The following is an 8,764-nucleotide window of genomic DNA, read 5'->3' as shown; positions in this document are numbered from 1 at the left end:
GTAGACCAGGCTGGCCTCGAACTCAGAAATCCACCTGTTTCTGCCTCCCAAGTGCTGGGATTAAAGGCCTGCGCCACCACTGCCCGGCTAAGACCCTGCTTCTTAACGGTGTCTCCTTCATCTATCCTCCGTATTCGAGCTCCACAAGTTCGGGCGCCATTATGAAACTGTCCCGCAGTTTCATGAATCGGGTTCTGTCTCGAAGGGAGGGAAAAAAGGAGAACCTGAAACACAGAGTTCGAGAACAAAAGGACAGGAAGCCTAGTTGAGGGTTTCCAAATCAAGGCTCACTCTTTACTTTTGGGTTTCAGCATTTATACTTGAGAGCCAAACTGGATCTCTAAGTTACAATGACATTTGCATAACATAAACATTGAGAAGTCAGGGAAGAGTCAGGAGGGAGTCCCCATTGGCTCAGAGGTCTGCAGATGTCCTCAGGCAATAGGTGTTGTCACAGCATCACAGTTGTATCTCAACACGAACTTCTCGGCAACTTCTTTTGTTCTTTTGTCTGTACTTTGCCTGGAATGCCAGGTCCCCCTTGGAGATCTGACTGACCTCAAACTCACAGAGATCTCCCTGCCTCTGCCTGCTGAGTATGGGATTGAAGGCATAGTCCACAGTACCTGGTGCCTTTTTTTTTTTTAAAGGTGTATGATGGTTATTTTGCCTAAATGCATGTCTATTTGTATGTGTGCAGTACCTATGCGGGCCAGAAGAGGGGTGGTGGATCCCTAGGGTTGGAGTTATAGGTGGTTGTGAGCCACCTTGTTGCTGCTCGGAGTCAAACCTGAGACCTGTGGCAGAGTAACCACTGAGCTGTCTCCAGCACCACTTCATTTTTTATGTTTTGCCTTTTCCAGACAAGGTTTCTCTGTTCCTGGCTGTCCTGAAACTTGCTTATAGATCGGACTAGCCTCAATATCAGAGGTCCATCTGCCTCTGCCTCTGAATGGCTGGGATTAAAGGTGTGTACCACTACTGCCTGGCAAAAGGTAGTGTTTTGTTTTGTTATTTTGGCTTGTCGGGAGACTTTACTCTCTGTTCATCCTAAAGAAAAGGGAACATAGAAACTGCAGACTCGGGAGTCAGCCCACTCCTGAGGCCAGCCTGAGGTGCAGAGTAAACAGAGCCTACTGGACAAGTATGTACAGTGGGGTCAGCAGGCGGGGCACAGTTGACGCCAGCACCAGGGTATTGAAGCATGCCAGGTAACCTAGGGCCACCCGTAAGCTTTCCTAAGGTAAGGCTGGTGGCCAGTAGCTGGCTAGATTCAGGGAGGTGCCCTTCTGATCCCTGCCCTGGTGGAGATGTCTCCTTAGTATACCCAAGCACCAGTGCTACCCCCGTAGCAGAGATCCTCTGGTGGGTTGTTTGTTTGAGACAGGGTACTTCTATGTAGCTCTGACTAGCCTGGAACTTGCTGTGGAGAACAGGTTGACTTAAAGCTCACAGAGATCTGTATGCTTTGCCTCCCAAGTGCTGGGATTAGAGGTGTACACCACCATGCTTGGCTCTGTTTTGCCTGCCTGCCTGCCTGTCTGTCTATCTGTCTACACACTTACTTATTTTTAGCTCATTTATGAGTGTTTTTCCTGCATGTATGCCCGTCTTAGTTAGGGTTTCTGTTGCTGCAGTTGAAAGACCCCATAGGGAGTTCCCGCTCAAGTCCCAGGAGACATGCACCCAAAGAACATGAAAAGCCGTCTTGATGCAAATGCAGAGGTAGTTTTATTCAGGGCCCTGGTTCGTTTCCCAATCGAACTCACGCAGGAGTCTAGGGAAATCCAACCACGAGGTCCAGGGGTTAAGGCTTTTTATAGGAAAAAAGTCTGGGGAGACAAAGGAATTGGTGTGGCTATACATGATTGGCTATTTTGAATGTTGTGTGTGCAGATCAGAGTTGAGAATTCCTAAAAAAAAAAAAGTGAAATTCCTAGCAAGAGGGGAGAGTGCTATTCAAAGTTCATACTGACCCTTAGCTAACACTTAAGGAAACCAAATGGCCCAGGGTCCATCACTCAATGTCTGGCCAGGCGTGTCTCAGGCGCCCTGGCCGGACACCTCCTTGCCTTATCTCTGAGATTTACACCCCTGGTCTGGGCTCTCCTAACAGCTTTTCCCTGGCCCACAGGCCGCTTCTTACAGGCCTAGCTCCTGTGGTTTTCAGTACTGGTCTCAAATTTAACTCTTTCAATCCAGGACTTACGTGGGCAAGTACCTGCTAAATTTTTATTTTCACAGTGAAATACCATGACCAAAAAACAAGTTGGGAAGGATAGGCTTTATTTGGCTTACACTTCCATATCACTGTTCATCACTGAAGGAAGTCAGGACAGGAACATAGCAGGAACCTGGAGACAGGAGCTAATTCAGAGGCCATGGAGGGGCGCTGCTTACTGTCTTGTTCCCCATGGATTGTTCAGTCTGATTTCTTCTAGAATCCAGGACTTTCTTCCCAGGATGGTACTACCCACAATTGGCTAGGCCCTCCGACATCAATCACTAATTAAGTGCCGCGGACCGGGATTTCTTATGGGGTCCCTTGTTCCGCGGGACAAGGGGTTCTGGCCAGGTGTGCACGGGATTCGGCTTTGACAAACAGACTACACACGAGTGATGTAAGATCTGAATGTATTTCTTTAAAAATGACATGAGGCTTTTACAATCATTGCAAAAGAGAAATGAAAAATCTGGCAGCTCAACAGTTGAGGTACATCTGAGGCTATCTGAAACATACTGGGTCTAAAGCAGCAGCTATCTCCTCTGAACTGGTGCTGCATCCCCGGGCCCAAGCACTCTGGGCCCGGGTGAATGTGGGTGCATGAATCTGAGTCCTAGCCCATCTAAGTTCTAGTGTTGGTCCTGCATGTGAGTCCAAGTCTCTCTTCTCCCAGTCCTTCTGCTAGACTGAAGTCAAGTAGGCAAGCGACCCCCACACCAAGGTCAGCAGGGTCTGGTAGCTAGGTGTGAAACAGGAGGAATAGGGGTGGAGCCCTCCTTGTTGAGGTATTCTTATGCTAATTCTCTGGTTCTTGCTGGAGGCTTGCAGAGGGGAATCCCGACCTAACACTTTCAGCTAATGTCCTAGAGTGAGAGAAACCTTTCAATTACTGTCTAGTACTTAAAACATTAATAGGATAGTTGGAAACATTGTGTTGGCCAGGAGACAATGCCCAATCTTAACCATTTACAAATCATTACTTGGGGTAGCTTTATGCCTAATTATGAGGCCGTGTTGATGATTGGGAAGACTAATCTGAAACACGTCTGAGTTAGGAGATACCAGCAATTGGTCTGAAATCCAGGAGGCAAGATCTCCTTTTGAAGTCTTATTGCCTCTTATCCTTTATCAGGATTTTATCCCCAATATTTTGGATGTGACTGGAGTAGACAAGTGTGCGTGGCAATTAAGAAAACACGCACAAGGAAAAAAAGAAAGAATGAAAAAATCCACTTCTGAGGGTGGGGATGGGAAGGATGGTTTTCATGTCTTTAATCCCAGCATTTGGGAGGCAGGAGCAGGTGGTTCTCTGTGAGTTAGAGTCCAGCCTGGTCTACAGAGCAAGTTCCAGGATAGCCAGGGCTACACAGAGAAACCCTATCTTGAAAAGCCAAAAAAGAAAGCACCCTACGGGCCTGCCTATAGCCTGATCGAATTGAGGCATTTTCTCAGTTGATGCTCCCTCCTCTCCAGTGACTGTAGCTTATATCAAGTTAACATCAAATTAGCCAGCACAGTGTCTGTGTATCATATTCACAGATGCCAGATGAGGACGCCTATGCTCAGGAACTAGAGTTACAAAAGGTTGCGAGCCTCCATGTGGATGCTGGGAGCCAACCCCAGGACCTCTGCAAGAGCAGCCACTGCTCTTAATTGCTGAGACATCTCTGCAGCCCTTTATTTTATTTTTTATTAATTTGGGGGTTTTGTTTTTTTATTTTTTAGACAGTCTCACTTCGTAGCCCTGGCTATCCTGAAACTCAATAGGCTAGCCTCAGACTCAGAGATCCACCTGCCTCTGCCTCCCAAGTGTGTATGCCACTACTGTCCAGCTCATTTTAAAATTTTTAATTATGATACCCCGCTCTGTGTGTGTGTGTGTGTGTGTGTAGGTTTATGCCTGGAGACCAGGTGAGGCTATCAGATGCCCTGGAGCTGGAGTTCTAAGTGCTTGTGCGCCATCTGACATGGGTGCTAGGAACCAAACCTAGGTCCTCTGATAGAGCAGCATGTACTCCTAACCCCACCCCACTCCACCTCCACCCTTTCACCCCACACCCTGTGGATTCTACATCCCATCAAATTCTTCATGATTTTGACTAAATGTTCAGACATGTCACCACAATACAACTATGAACAGTTCCTTGGGCCTGTGGACATCACTTCTCATTTGTAAACCACTATCCTACTCCCACTCCAACCCCAGGCCACCATTCATTTACTTCAAGTCTCTGTGAAGTTCAAAACCTTGTTAAAAATAGATCTCAGATCCACTCATGCCAGACAAGTGCTTTACCAGCAACTGTATCAGAAGTTAGGCCAGGTGGTGGTGGCGCACGCCTTTAATCCCAGCACTTGGGAGGCAGAGGCAGGTGGATTTCTGAGTTCGAGGACAACCAGGGCTACACAGAGAAACCCTGTCTTGGAAAAAGAAAAAAAAAATCTCAAAAAACTGTATCAGAAGTTAGCTCCATTGGTAAAGGGCTTGCTGTGTAAGCATGAAGGCCCAATTTCGATTCTCAGTACCCGTGTAAAAATAAACCTGGTATACCTGTAGTGTCTCCTGGGGAGGAGAATGACATTTTAGGTTAGCCTCGGCCCTCCTGCTTCTGTGCACACATGAACATACCTACACACTGAACACACACTTACAAATCAAACTATGTGCAAGTCTGTAAGTCTCCAAACCCAACCCAGCGAAGCCAGGATTTATAATTCAATAGAGCCTCTCCAAACATTGTTCAGCATAATCATAACCATTCATTATATTAAGCAGGCCTCACTGAACCATTGTGATAAGGATAAATTACAGCTGTCCAGATTTAGTTAAATAACCCTGGCTTTCATTAACACAGTTCAAATGTCAGTGACCATATAAAGTTAATCACTGATAGTTGCATAACATGAACTTTGGAGTTAGTTCTCCCCCACAGATTTCAAGAAAGGACAGGTTACAAAATGACAGGTTACATGGGAGTGGCAACCAGTCGTGTCTGGTCTCTGCTTCCCATGTGTGGGGTGGGGTTGATTAGTCACTGTATTTGTTCAGGGACAGGCAGCAAAACATGCTGTCACCAAGTGATAAAACAAGGGGACCCATGTATCATTTCACAAAATGGAGTATCAGAAGAGAGCGTTAGCCAGGAGAGACATAAGTGTAGGTAAGCAAGGGACCTGGACGTGGGAAGTCACATTTGCATGGGACTGAGTAGCTCACCTTAGGAACTGGAGCACTGTAGCTGTCCTTGCTGGAAACCTTCCAAGTGCAATGAAAGAAACTTGCCGAGTGTACACTGACTAGCAGGAGCTGAGAGGCCCAGAGAAGATGTATTGATTCATGTGGTCCAGCTTGGACGGAGCCAAGGCCTGGGACAGACCAACCAAGGGCTCTGCTACTGAGCTGCAGGCCCAGTCCTTGTTTATTTGCTTGTTTTGAGGCACAATCTTAACTATGTAGCTTGGGTTACATCAAAATGCCTATGATTCTGGGGCTGGCAAGATAGCTAAGCAGGTTACAACATCTGCCACCAACTCAGGTGACCTGGGTTTTATCCTCAGAACCTCCGTGATGGAGGGAGAAAGGATGACTCCTGAAAGGTGTGTGACTTCCACACGTGAGCTCATGCACGTGCACACGCATGCACACACACACACAGAATAAATAAATAGATAAATAAATAAATAAATAAAATTTTAAAATAAAAACCTCATGATTCTCCTGCCTCCAACTTCTGAATATCAAAGTTACAGACTTGTGACACTATGCCCAACCCAAACACTTTATTGGGGGGGGGGTTGAGATAGGGTTTCTCTGTGTAGCCCTGGCTGTCCTGGAACTCACTCTGTAGACCAGGCTGGCCTCAAACTCAGAAATCTGCCTGCCTCTGCCTCCCAAGTGCTGGGATTAAAGATGTCTGCCACCACCACCTGGCTGCTAATCACTTTTTTTAACTTCAAGTGAGTGAGTATGTGCATGCATGCACAAGCTGGTCCTGCAATGTCAGTGCTGTTGGATCTCCTGAACCTAAAGTTACAACAGCTGTGAACCACCTGGCATGGGTGCTGGGAATCAAACTTGGTTTCTCTGGGAGAGGTGCAAATGTTTTGTCTGCGGAGCCATCTCTCTTCAGTCCCTTATCCATCTTTAACAATACAGGTCAATGGTACTTAGTAAATTCGGTGTTGTGGACCTATCAGTTGTATGAACAGTAAAAGCCTTTTAATTATAAAAAAACCAAACAAACTCCCAAACAAACCAAATAATCACATCCTGTCCCCTTGTCCACACCTCCTGGTAAGTAGTCACCTCTGTGTGGTTGGTACTGGATTCTTCATACAAAAGCAAGCGTGCAGGGTGTGGCCCTGTGTGCGTGGTATCTTGAACTCAGCATGTCACAGTCATCCAAAGTACAGCATGTAGGAGTACATTTCACTGCATGACTGTACTGTGCTTTATTCACCCATTGGTGAATATTAGGGGATTTTTCTACATGTCTTTAAGAAGATGTATTTAGGGCTGGTGAGATGGCTCAGTGGGTAAGAGCACTGACTGCTCCCCCAAAGGTCCTGAGTTCAAATCCCAGCAACCACATGGTGGCTCACAACCATTCATAATGAGATCTGACTCCTTCTTCTGGTGTGTCTATATAATAATAAATAAATTTTTTTAAAAAAGATGTATTTATTTTTATTTTATGTGTTTGTGGGCATGCAGTGTGTGGGGGGGGGGGCAGAATAGGACATACACAGTGCTTCCCAGCACTGTATGGTTGTGAGGCACCAGATGAGTGCTAGGACCTGACCCTAAGTCCTCTGCAAGAGCGGCAGTGCCCTTAACCATGGAGCAGGCTCCCCTTTTCTACATTTTAACTGTAATATATAATGCTGCTGTAGGACAGAGGTGTGGCTCATGCTTATGCAACATGAACTCCTGTGTTCACTCCCCAGCACTGCATAGAAATAATAACACTGCTTACATTAAAAAAAAAAAAAAATCTCCAGAGGCAGGCGGATGTCTAAGTTCGAGGCCAGCCTGGTCTACAGAGTGAGTTCCAGGACAGCCAGGGCTACACAGAGAAAGCCTGTCTCAAAAAACAAAACAAAACAAAAATCTCATGACAGGTCTTCACTTCTATAGAGTAAATGCAGAAGAATTGTCAGGTCACAGGCAAGTCTATGTCTGGAAGCCATAAAAATGAAATATTTAGGGCTGGAGAGATGGCTCAGCGGTTAAGAGCACTGACTGCTCTTCCAGAGGTCCTGAGTTCAATTCCCAGAAGCCATGTGGTGGCTCAGAACCATCTGTAATGAAATCCAATGCCCTCTTCTGGGGTGTCTGAAGACAGTGACAGTGTACTTGTATGCATAAAATAAATAATCTTAAAGAAAATATCGGAAAAAAAAAAGGTCTAAATAAATTACTCTTTTTTAAAGAAAAAAAATTGATATTTATGAATAAAGTCTACCTTTCTTTTTATCAAAAAAAATAATCTTTTTTTCCACCTCTTCTCTTTTTTTTTTAAGATTTATTTATTTATTATATGTAAGTACACTGTAGCTGTCTTCAGACCACCAGACGAGGGCATCAGATCTCATTATGGGTGGTTTTGAGTCACCATGTGGTTGCTGGGATTTGAACTCATGACCTTCCGAAGAGCAGTCGGTGCTCTTCCCCGCTGAGCCATCTCACCAGCCCCTTAAATAATCTTTAAAAAATGAAATATTTAGCTGGTGTGTTGGTACATGCCCATGATCTCAGCATTCAGAGATCACAAATTTGAGGCCAGCCTGGGCTACAATCCTAAGACCCTGATCCAAAAGGGGGGTGGACATATGTGTGTGGCAGAAAAAAGATGGAGAAGAGGGAAGGAAGGAAATAAAGAAAGGAGGGGAGAAAGAAAGAGAGAGAAAGAAAGAAGGAAGGAAAGAAAGAAGTGTATTGTAAAATATTCATCACGGCCCTATACATGTTTGGAGAAGAGTTTCGGGTCTCAATATAGAACAAGTATATATTGGGGAGAAGCTAACACTCACACTTGATGACGAGTGTGCCTGGAGGACACTGGCAGGGCAGGAGCCAGGACAGGTTGCCACAAGGAGTAGCCAAAAACATCAGCATCAAGCAGGGACACACCACAACTCTAACAAATAAACATATTGTCCTCTTGTGTAGCCAAGGCTAGCTTGGAAGTTAGTGTGTAGGTCAATCTGGCATCAAACAGAGTCTCTTGTCTCTGCGTTCTGAATTCAGGGATCACAGACCTGAACTATACCCACCGGCATTTGGCAGCATCTTGTTATATAGCTCAAGCAGAATTCAAATTAGCAACCAGGGACCAAGGGATGGCTCAGTAGTTAAGAGTATTGTCTAGGGGCTGGGTAGATGGCTCAGCACTTAAGAGCACTGGCTGCTCTTCCAGAGATCCTGAGTTCAATTCCCAGCAATGACATGGTGGCTCAAAACCATCTGTAGTGGGATCTGATGCCCTCTTCACTGTGTCTGAAGATAGCTACAGTGTACTCATATATATATAAAAAAAA

General features: G+C 45.5%; 1 protein-coding gene across 5 annotated transcripts in view; it reads left to right on the top strand.

Annotated features, from left to right (window-relative positions):
• Kyat1 (kynurenine aminotransferase 1) overlaps positions 1–8,764 on the top strand; it is a 39,762-nt gene that overhangs the window by 10,185 nt on the left and 20,813 nt on the right. For 2 of the 5 annotated variants that reach the window (XM_031369662.1, XM_031369664.1), the window contains exon 2: positions 864–968. The exons of the other annotated variants lie outside the window; for them this stretch is intronic. The gene's annotated coding sequence lies outside the window, so the exon portion shown is untranslated. The remainder of the gene's footprint in view (positions 1–863; positions 969–8,764) is intronic. 5 annotated transcript variants of the gene reach the window in all.

This window comes from Mastomys coucha, unplaced genomic scaffold (genome assembly GCF_008632895.1).
Source record: "Mastomys coucha isolate ucsf_1 unplaced genomic scaffold, UCSF_Mcou_1 pScaffold15, whole genome shotgun sequence".
Taxonomy (NCBI): Eukaryota; Metazoa; Chordata; class Mammalia; order Rodentia; family Muridae; genus Mastomys; species Mastomys coucha.
This window is presented reverse-complemented; position numbering and strand designations above follow the sequence as displayed.